This window comes from Ornithodoros turicata, chromosome 7 (assembly GCF_037126465.1).
Source record: "Ornithodoros turicata isolate Travis chromosome 7, ASM3712646v1, whole genome shotgun sequence".
Taxonomy (NCBI): Eukaryota; Metazoa; Arthropoda; class Arachnida; order Ixodida; family Argasidae; genus Ornithodoros; species Ornithodoros turicata.
Genome location: NC_088207.1, coordinates 49,399,173 through 49,410,482, shown reverse-complemented (window position 1 = coordinate 49,410,482; position 11,310 = coordinate 49,399,173). Strand labels below are relative to the sequence as shown.

The 11,310-nt window shown below is 46.6% G+C and overlaps 1 long non-coding RNA gene across 1 annotated transcript; it reads left to right on the top strand.

The window, feature by feature from the left end:
• Positions 1-3,559: 3,559 nt before the first annotated feature.
• LOC135400002 (uncharacterized) lies at positions 3,560-4,752 on the top strand. The gene is made up of 3 exons (XR_010424487.1): positions 3,560-3,661; positions 4,208-4,299; positions 4,406-4,752. It is a non-coding gene; the product is annotated as an uncharacterized LOC135400002 (long non-coding RNA).
• Positions 4,753-11,310: the final 6,558 nt, after the last annotated feature.

The following is an 11,310-nucleotide window of genomic DNA, read 5'->3' as shown; positions in this document are numbered from 1 at the left end:
TGTAACGCTCTTTTCTAAGCTGTTGAGCCCTGTCATCTTTCATCCCTTGGAGGATCTCAGTACGGCCCGCATGTCTTCGTCCGAGAGAGAGAGAGATCCAATTTATAAGGTTCCGATTACAGTGTCAATGAAAGCAACAAAAACGTGAGTTGCGCTAATGGTTTCGGAACATGTTTAGTACACTGCTGGACAAAAGTTTACGGAACATGCTCCGGCGCATTCCTTTCTCAAAGTGACGAGCTAGCAGCGAATGGAACCGTATACGGACTTGCAGACATGTGCTGAGGTAACCCACTCACCTAGTTTGCAAGTCTCGTTGCTGACATTGCCCCCCCCCCCCCCCCCCTCCAGCCATGCTGAGCAGAGTTCATCCAGAGCTCGCTTTCCGCATGACATGACGTATGACATACCTCTCGTCAAGATGCCGCATTAGTTCATCGAATGCGCCTCGATATGGCTTTTACAGCGCAGTGGCGTTACCGCTTGAGACAAGTTGACTCTCCCCAATACTTCCACTGCGGTGCTGTGGAAGATCTAGAGCACATTCTTTTCCATTGCCCACACCTTTCCGAACCGTATACTTTCCGGATCCCTTAACGAGCTGGACCCTCGCTCCCCTCTCTCACAAAATTGCTTGGTCCCTGGCCACATCGAGTCCACCAACGCTCTGCCGTCAAAGCTCTCTTGTCCTTTCTGGATACTGAAGGACTTCGATCCTTATTGTGAAGGGGCTTATTATTTCATTCCCCGCGTCACCACCAGCAATGGAGTAGAGTGTCGCCCCCCGGCGATGAAACTCCCCATTCATCATTTCACAATAAAGTTGTTGTTGTTGTTTATTAAATCTCATTAGAATAACTATAGTCATGCCATGCTACTCAAGCCTGTCATGAAAACTACAAGAGACGTTCAAGATTGGCCCTAGACGTTTATTGCCTTAAAATACAATGAACGATTCGGGAAGCACGAAAGTACGTCAATTTTTCAAGGTATTCACCGTGCGCATATAGACCCCGCTGGCATCACTATGGCAAATCTTTGATGCCTTTGGCGTAGAAAGAAGTGAGCTGCTGACGTAGCCACTGCAGGATAAACATCTTTCTCCAGTGCTTCAGCCGATGATACCCTTCAGCCCAGCTCATTTCGGCAAGGAATGTCACTTCGCGTGAAATCGGGCGTTGTCATGAAGAAGAATTATCCTTTTTCTTTTCTTTTAAATAACCAATCAATCAATCAATGATCCTTCCGGATAATCTCCTAGGCCTTTTCTTGCGAATTGCATTTCGCACGGTGCCCTTTATCAACGTGGAGTAATACCGGGTTTTTGACCATGACCCCCTTGCTCCAAGAAGTCCAGATGGGTAACATCCTGCATGTCCGAGGCCAGAAGACGGTTCCCATGGACGACTGCATCTTGCGTTTCCTTTGCGGCCGGAAAGTCTCATGACGCCATTCCATGTTACTTCTTTTTGTCTCTGGGGTGCAATGAAGCATCCAGGTAACATCAATGTTGTGATTGATTGCAAAAATTCGTCCCCTTCGGATTGAAACCGGTTCTGCAGCGGCTCGGAGGCTCTCATGTAGTACGCTCCCTTCTGGTCACAAGTGAGGTGCCGAGGAACCCATCTTGCACAGACTTTGCGGAACAGTAAGTGCTCGTGAATGAGCATGATTGTCTCCACACTGCCGACACTGATATCAGGACTTTGCTATTGCTTGCCGTTGCAATAGAGCTAAAGAATCACTCCTCCATCGTCTTCGAATGAATGTTGCACGGACACCCTAACTCCTGTATGAAATGCGTCAGACGAACTCCCCCAATTGCGCAACTTGTTGTGTGGAAGCCGACATTCCTGCAACCGGTACCTCTCACAAAGACTCATCCTCCAACGCCACTTGCGACAACTAGGCTACCCTAACGTCACTTTTGCCACCCTGCACAACCAGGGGGCAGTTACGACTACCCTCTTGAGCTTTCTTCGTGCCACCAGCCTCCAAGGCTCTTGTGTGTGTGTGTTTCTTTCTCGCTTTCTTTTCTTTTTTATTGAAGGAATAGCAAGCCGGCCTACGCCTAACTAATTTCCTTCCTTTTTTTTTTTTCTTCAATAAACATACCCCCCCCCCCCCCCATACTGTGCCTGTAACATTTGCAAGATCCCGGCTGGTTTGACGTTCTCCTTCACAAGGGACTTGACTACGCATCGTTGTTCCACAGCTTCAGACATACTGCTCGCCGCTATGGAAGCTGCATACATGAAAGATTTAGCTTCCTAGTAAGGTGCCGCTTACCAGAGGAGGATTGTACTTCGTCCTCGGAAAGTTTTATTCACTTACATATATTCACTGATTTTACTCAAGTAAAAGTCTCGGTCAGCTTTGACCAACCCTTGTAAGAAGTAGACGGATGAACGCCCTAATCGGGGAGAGTACAGTTCGGGGACCCATTAGTTGAAAGTACGGCCAACGCAAATCAACCAACTGAACATTTGACCAGCTTCAGCACCACTAGGGCTTGGTGCCGAAGGGGGGAAGCATGTCTATTAGAAGAGGAAAGAGAAACAGAAGAGAGAAAGAAAGGTCAGCCAAACAGTGGGCCTCAGAGCTTCAGGTTCAGATCAGAGCCTATAGTAATAGTCAGGTGGCGTAGAGGACGAGGTTTCGTTCGTTAACCCTTGCAGCGTGACCGATGTCGGGATCGGGTTCGCAATTAACCAAGCCCTCCGCAACCGCGAAATTTGAACTGATGATCTCGCAACGATTTCCACGCCGCGTCTACTTCGGTTGTAGTTGCGTTACTTACTAAAGCAGCAAGCCAAATATTGGCTTACCTCTCACAACACTTAAAAACAACATGGTTTCTGTAATTTCCTCTCCGCACCTTCTGCACACCCCGCGTTAGCTGTGCGCAATTCAACAAAATCGCTATGACCTTGTCCACAGAAAGTAAGAGAAACATAGATTTATAATCGGTTGTGCTCTATCATCTACTACTAAAGGCACACTCCAATGCTCGCCTGTGTTCGTCATTAAAATCAGTTCCTTTTCTGCAAGACGTTTCTTTATCCTTACACCTTATGACGTCATCATTTAATTGTTGCAGCTTTTTCCTTCTGGAGACCTTCATTAATTTTCTCAAATCAAATAAAATTCTTAGTTCCTGTGTCGGCGACGCTTCCTCTTACATGGCGGCGGTGCTGCAGGAAGCCATCTAGGAAGGATCTAGGAAGGTCGTGCTTCCGTCCATGGTCCTTGAGCAGTGTCAAGCCTATACCTTCCGTCTGAATGTCACTTGTTTTGTTATTAAACATCCCAAACTCTCTTTCTCCCCCTTTCAGGCACTAGGTCTATGTGGGTGAGGTGTGACGTTGCCATATACCATAATAGTCACTTTAATGAATGCTACCGACAGTTGACACGAATTTTTATGCTATGTTACAAATATGGTAGCTGTTTTTCAAGCTTCGTCCAACCGAGAACGGCTTCCTGTGGCAGGGCTCGATGCAGTTCCTTTTGCCTTATCACATTTTCTGGTAGAGCAACAGCCCTGTAATGACATCCGTTGACTCAAGGCCACAATGGGACTATAAAGCCTGCAGCAAGGATATAAGTTATCATGTACATGCAAAGACCGACACCCCACAGTCAAGCTCATATTCAAACGGTATGTAAGAAATGATTTACAATGTTTCTCGACATGAGTGTTAGCTCACAACTGTATGACGCGTTCATCACAGACCATATATTCTTGCTTTACTAGTTCTATTGTTCACTGGGCACAGCCCGCATGAACGAAACTGTTTGACAGAAACACTCAACCGATTTTTCACCCAATGCACACATCAGATGATCCAATGCTTGAGTGAAAAACTCGTTGAGTATTTCCCTCAAACAGCTTCGTGCAAGCGGGCCCAGCTCACTTTGTTCGCTGGCAGACTTTGTCATCATAACTGACGACATGGTCTTGGATATTGTGCCACGCGTGCTCCTGTGGCTCATCGTATTTTCTCATAATGTAACAACACGTCCTACGGTTCGTGGTTATGTTGTGTTATGCTACGATGAGAGGAATGTTCGGGACGGCAGAAGGTTTTGTTATTCTGCACGTGATTTTTCTACAATGCTGCTGCTGCTACAATGTTCAACTTCCTTGCTGTCTTGGTTGGAGATGTTCAGGGAGGCGTCAATATTTCTGAGTCATTTCTTTCAGATTCCTTTGAAAGTAACCAAGCATGAAGACCACATTTTTCATCTGCGTTCTCGGAATTGCAGTGTACATGATTCCGGAAGGAAATACTGAATGTAGGTCACTGTTACATATTCCTCGCTCTGTGTGGTTGCCCGCATTAAAATCACGTTCGTGAAGCTACATGTACCTTATAAGGGCACTGTGCCTCTTTCACAATAGCTCCCCCGTACCCATATCCGCCTGTGTGTGGTCCTGGCGAGGAATTTCGTGGATGTACTCACCCGTGTCCTCCGGTCTGCGGACAGCCACCTCCAGATGAGTGCACAAGGCATTGCGAAAACACCAGATGTGACTGCAAAGAAGGGTATATCAGGTCTGGCAGCGCGAACGGTCCTTGTATTCCGCTCAGCGAATGCAAAAGCCAACTGCCGACGAAGTGATCAGATGCGCCTTGAAGGCCTATATGGGTGATATTGTGCCAGCCATTCGAGACACCATATCGCAACTGAAGATAACGCCAGATTTTTTTTTGCGACAGTATACGTAATAAAAAGTCTTATCCTAGACGTATAGTTGCTATCATTATTGATGCTTCGATCTCTTCGTTGCAGCTCTCTTTATTTTATTTCAATTTCGTTTTACAATGATTTCGCTTACACAACGAAGAGACAAGCAACAAATACACGTAGTGGCGGTGACTGGTCAGCTGCATATCGACATGTGTTCCACTCTGTGATCTCCTTCCCTTGGATCTTTGTGGAACAAGCATCGTTTGTTTTAGAATCCTTGGTAGCTGACCTTTCCTTCTCTTTTTTTCCCTTTTCTTTTGTCTTCTAATTCATATATCCCCCCTCCCTTGTTAGCTAGACCTCACCACACTAAGCGTGCTGGAGCAGCCGGCCCAATGCAGAGTTGGGCTAACATCTCCACATTTTTCTTTTTTACTACAAATCCCCCAGTGGAGAAATTTGCTACTTAGAATGTGGCCGACTACACCAGCGCGCACTGGTTAGTGTGATATGAAACGATAAGGAGCTGGATTGCTGTGCAAGACAAGTGCAATGGTTCAGCCATGGCTGAGCCCACAGGACACTAGACCTGACTTTACATTACAGGGGTTGTGACACCTTGATAGATGTGGTTCGCTGTATATTATAGCAACACCACCGATACATATTAATGCCTCCTCCCACTCTTTCACACGTGGACGTATAGTGTCGGGATGTCAGCCAATCGCTGTAGAGGATTTCGAACACAGGCTTTCTGTGGCTAATGGTGGCTCGTCCTCACAGGTGCGGCCGACGAAGAACGGTTGTGACTGGTGGACCCTTAATGACTTGGTCACGTCCTTTAAGCCACCTACAACATCTGTCTGTATTTTCTTGTGCGCTAAGTGCATTCCACGTGACCGGCAGCACCCTACATAGCTGCCGTACTGAAGCACAGGTTGTGCTTGGTGTCGTCATGGTGGACATCGTAGCAGACGACACACCTTTGATTCTGGGTGATGTTGACTACATAGGCAGTATACTGTACTCCACAGCACTAAGGAAACAGGTTGGCGAGATACAAATCTCAACACAAACTTCTAACGTTGCGAAAGGTGCAAAAAGCGCTGCAAAGTGTTACAGGACGGACATCGAGGTGACAAACAGAAACAGGCACCACACTAACAACTTTAATACAAGGATGAAAGGAAACACACTGAAGCGCTTTTCGCACCTTTCGCTATGGAATACCAGCTAGCCCAACGGTCGGCGTTATTTGATTTCTAACGTCGAACTCTGACCTCATGGGGACGAAAGCCTCTTTAGGATCATCCGTTGAGCTGGAAAAACTAAACCGTCAAACATCGCAATGCCTGATGGTCTCCCTACAGGCAGCGCACTTCCAAGCGAGCTTAACAGCAGTGCCACCTGCTACCATTCCTTGATCTGAACAGAGGAGCACTACGTACGGATCAAGTGTAGATCCTGTTTTTGGGTGTGCACTCTATTGTTTCACAGTGAAAACACATTGCATCTGCAGCTGGCTAAAGACGACCCTCTGTGTCTAGCGTAAGAGCGCAAAAATACACCAGACTGGAAGAGATTCCGTACCGTTATGCTATGTCTCACCCTCACGCTCGTTACTCTTATGCTCCTTCCCAACTTCCTTGGCGTAGTAACACCACCACCAACTACATCAATGACGATGAAATGAAGTGTTTCACTGCATAGTGAGCAAGCGTTGGTAATATAAATTGTCCAATCTATATGATACGCTATGCGTCTTGTAGGCAGGCGCGAAGAGCACAGACTATAAGAGACAAGGTCAATCTTCGAGGCTTCGATAGGTCGGGTTATCTGTTGCAACACGTCTTCAAAATGAATGGCTGTCTCGACCGAAGCTTTGAATATTTTCTTCTTGCAGTGGAGGCTAAGTAGTCTGTAATAAGTACATGGTTATCTATGTCTGACTTCCCGCATGGATACCATTGTGCCTTAAACCCGACCACATCCTGTGGATATCGCGAGGGCTTCCTTTGCAGACGCGCTCCGAACATTTGAATGCAGACCTATTAAATTCGTCGAAAAGCCGACCGTTACAAGACTATTAGAAGGCCGCCCGTTGCGCCAAAGCATTGCACTTTGTACGAGGTCACTGCAGAAGAGGTGAGCAGCAAAGGTTTTCTACGTACGTTTCCCGCTTCTTGAAAGGCTTCAATCGTGGGGTTGTTCCGCATATTGTTCAAAGCATATTGTACATGTTGCTCGTGCCTCTCAGTGAAATTTGAAGGTATAGATGTATGGGCTCTCGAGTACTCAAATGTCGAAAGTATTCAGTCCACGCGAATATTTACCACCCAGCTAGTAGCCATTGGGCCAGATTGAGCACAACAAGGGACTGGGGCCGGAGAGCTTCAGATCACAACCTATAGTAATAGACAGGTGTCACGGAGGATGAGGGTTCAGTCGTTAACCCTTGCAGCGCAAGCGATGTTTCCATGAGGTTCACAGTTAACACCTGATCTTTCAAAGCACACTCCGATACCCCCCCCCCCCCCTCTCCTCTGTTCTCGTTAATAAAATCGGTTCCGTTTCTGCTAAAAGTTTCCTTCTGTCCTACATCCCACATCATCGTTTAATTGTTGTTCAGCTGTTGTTCTATGTTTCCTTCTGGATGTCTTTATTAATATACTGAAATAAAATAAATTTCGTAGTTCCTGTGTCGGCGACGCTTCCTCTTGTATAGCGGCGAAACTGCAGGAAACCACGTAGAGTCTGTTTCCGGACACATAGGACTGTGATGATAACAACCGCTTGTGCTTCCGTTCATGGTCCTTGAGCGGTGCCTTTCCGATTACTGGTCTCTTGTTTTGTTATTAAACAATCTGAAACGTCTCCCCCTTTCAGGCACTTATCTATACGTGGATATAAGCTGTGAGCTTCCCATATACCCTAATGGTCGCTTTAATGGATAATCCCAACGGTTGACACGAATAATTATATCACGAATACGGTGGCAGTGTGTATTAACCTTCGGCAAACCGACGGCGACTTCCTGTGGCAAGGCTCTGTACAGTTCTTTTTGCCTTATCACGTCTTCTGATAAAGTAACACTCCTTTAATGACATCCGTTAACTCAAGGCCGCAACGAGGCTGTAAAGATTGAAACAAGAATAGACTTCTTCGTTTGCATGCAACAGACCGACACTCCACAGGCGAGTTATTTTTTGGTGTATTTAACAAATGAGCTACAGGGCTTCTCGACGCAATGTATGAGCTCACAACTTTACGACGGACGAGTTCGTCACAGACCATATTCTTGCTTTACTAGTTATATTGTTTACTTTGCACTACTTTTACTCACTTGCTCACTTAGTGTTCGCTGGCGGACTTTGTCAGTCCTAGACTATACAGACGTAGTGCTGGACATCTGCACACCAGTTCATGTGGGCCATCGTATCTTCCCAAGATGCAGCTACACCTGTTATCTTTTGTGGTCACCTTGTGTTACGTCATGGTGGCAGAAATGTTCAGTACAGGAGCTGTTCAGCTTTATTCTGCTTTTCATTTTCCTCGTTACTTTCCTGTGCTCCTACAGTGTTCCACTTCTTTGCTGTCTTGGTTAGAGATGGTCAGGGGAGGCGGCAATATTTCTGCGACATTTTTTTTTTTCAGCTTCCTTCGGACTAACGAAGCATGAAGACAACACTTTTCATTTGCGTTCTCGGAATCGCAGCGTACATGATCCCGGAAGGGAATGCTGAATGTAGGTCACTGTTACATATTCCTTGCTCTATGTGGTTGCCCACATTAAAATCACGTTCTTGAAGCTACATGTACCTTACAAGGGCATCGTGCTCCTTTCACACTAGCTCCTCCGTTCACATTCCCCCCTGTGTGTGGTCCCGACGAGCTGTTCGGTGGATGTACTAGCCCGTGTCCTCCGGTCTGCGGCCAGACGCCTTCTGAGTCCTGCCCAAGGATGTGCGACATCACCAGGTGTAGCTGCAAAGAGGGTTTTATCAGGTCTGGCAGCGAGGACGGTCCTTGTATTCCGCTCAGCGAATGCGAAAGACAACTGTCCAAGTGATCAGATGCGCCTTAGAGGCCTGCTGATGATACTCTACCAGCCATTGGAGACACTATATCGCAATTCAAGATAAGACTAGATTTTATCTTGTCGCAGTACGCTACGTAATAAAAACAGTCTACACGTATAGTTGCTATCATTATTGATGCTCCGATCTCCTTCAGCACCTTTCCTTTTTCTTTTTTTTCTTCTTCTTTTTTTCAATATCGTTTTACAACTTAACCTCTATATGCAATAAGAGGATAAGCCGAAAAATCCCAAACCGAGAAAAGGGGCCTGATCTGATTGTCCGTCCCACTGACACGCATGCGTTTCCCGTTTCTTACCCTCCTGTCAGCGGCCAATAAACTGCAATACAGCCCCAAATTTTCTTTGGCAGGTACATACTGGTATGTCATTGCAGCAAAATAGTAAAATAAATAGCAAAAAGAGTAAAAAGGGGATAAGTCGACTTATCCCCTTATTGCATACAGAGGGTCAATTATTGCCCTTACACGACGAGACAAACAACAGCATCTAGCATGCATCTAGTGACGGTGACTGGTCAGCTGCATATCGGCATGTGTTCCACTCTGTGATCTCCTTCCTTAGGAACTTTGTGGAACAAACATCGTTTGCTTTCGAATCCTTTGCAGCTGACCTTTCCTTCTTTTTTCCATTTTCTTTTGTCTTCTAATACCCCCACCCACTGTTAACGAGACCTCGCCACCCTAAGCGTACTGGAGTATCAATATTTCTGCGACACGTCTATCAGATCCCTTTGAAGTACCCAAGCATGCAGACGACATTTTTCATCTGCGTTATCGGAACTGCAGCGTACATGATACCGGAAAGGAATGCTGAATGCGGGTCGCTGTTACATATTCTTGTTCTAGATGGTTGCCCAACTCACGTTCTTCAAGCAAAACGATACATGTGCTGGACAAACGTTTACAGAACACGTCGGTGTCGGCGGCAACGAAAGGACGGATCAGCTAGCGTCCTTGGCACACCTGAGCTGCAGTCCTTGTTTACCAATTCCGGACGACACCGAGAGGAAAATGGCCGCTCAGCAGCTTGTTGACATGCGCCACCCTGGGATACGGGACATCATCCACCATGATCGCCCCCTTCTTCACATGAAAGACCTTCCTCGAGGCATACAGGCCATGCTCCATAGGCTCCGTACCGGATCTGCGTTCACCAACTCTCACTTCTATTCAAGATCGGCTCTAGGGGAGAAGTCTGCTGTGGTCTGTGTCAACAACTTGAAACGATCGAGCATATTCTGCGAGACTGCCGGGCATACCAGTCTGTGCGCGAAGCCCATCTTCCTCACTCCAGCTCTGGCACGCTAGCGGACAGCCTCTGCCCCGGTGGCTCTTATGCCGAACGTTCCGCTAAGAGCAAGAAACTTTGTTCTCTTCCTGCAGGAGGCGGGCCTTGCTCAACGACCCCCCTAACACTCTGCACTCCCCGACGAGCTCACGCATCCTCTACGCATCTCCACCCTTCATCCCCCATCAGTTTTTTTTTTTCTATAGTCGTGACGACGCCCACTTCTTTGTGGCCAACAACGGCGCGCCAATCCTGCCATTACCCCCCTACGCCAGCGATACTCTGCCCCATTTATCACGGTAATGTCGCTGATATATAATGATAAGCTTTAACAGTGAAGACCGAAGTTCTACAGTGTCCAGAAAGGTGTTGCTTTTAGTGCACGGCGTTGGCGAGCTGGATTTGACTATGGACCACGCGCCTTCGTCATAGTGACAGCGCGAACATACACTCTTGAACATACACTCTTAGAAAAAGAGAGAGAAAAAAAAAGGTGGAGCAGTTACATTTTTTAGGAGGTAATAGCTGTCGCATATGTCGTACCTAAAAGGTTGCAAAGTTCTACTTCCTACCTGGTTGAAGTCGGCACAACAGATTAGCACAAATTCCAAAACAATTTTAGCTGCAGTTATAGCTCTGTTGTACACAATGTGCTCAATGTCCACTGCACTGTCAATGCTGAAAAAGCAAGACTATCTGAAAGTGCATTGTTTCTGTGGCTGTAATCACAGCTCTTACACACATTTGTTGCTGCACCTGCAAGCATGCGGTAACAGACAAGGTTACCACTCTTTTTGCACCTTTTTCTCAGACGCTATGTTGACTTAGACTGTAACTATAGAAGTTACCACCTTTTCACACCCTTTTTCTGAGAGTGTAAATGATTTAGAACACCCTAATATTGTTTTGAAACCTCGGTAGTACGGGCGATGCAGAAGGACGAGGTCCCGCTTTGCCGAGCCACCGCAATGGCGGCCACCTGTCGCAAGCGGTAACGCAAATGAGAACAGGCAACATTGAGAAAGGGACTAAGAATATGGCTTTCCTCGTGCAAGTTCTTGGAGTCTAAAACAATTTTTATTGACAGCGTGTTGCCAGGGGCTTAAACGTTCCAGATATGGTCATTGCTTTTTCCAGACATATACGACCTTCGTCAGAGCGATAGTGGCTTCCTGCGGCAAAGTCTCGTACAGTTCCTTCCCACTTATCATGTACTGTAGTACATTCTA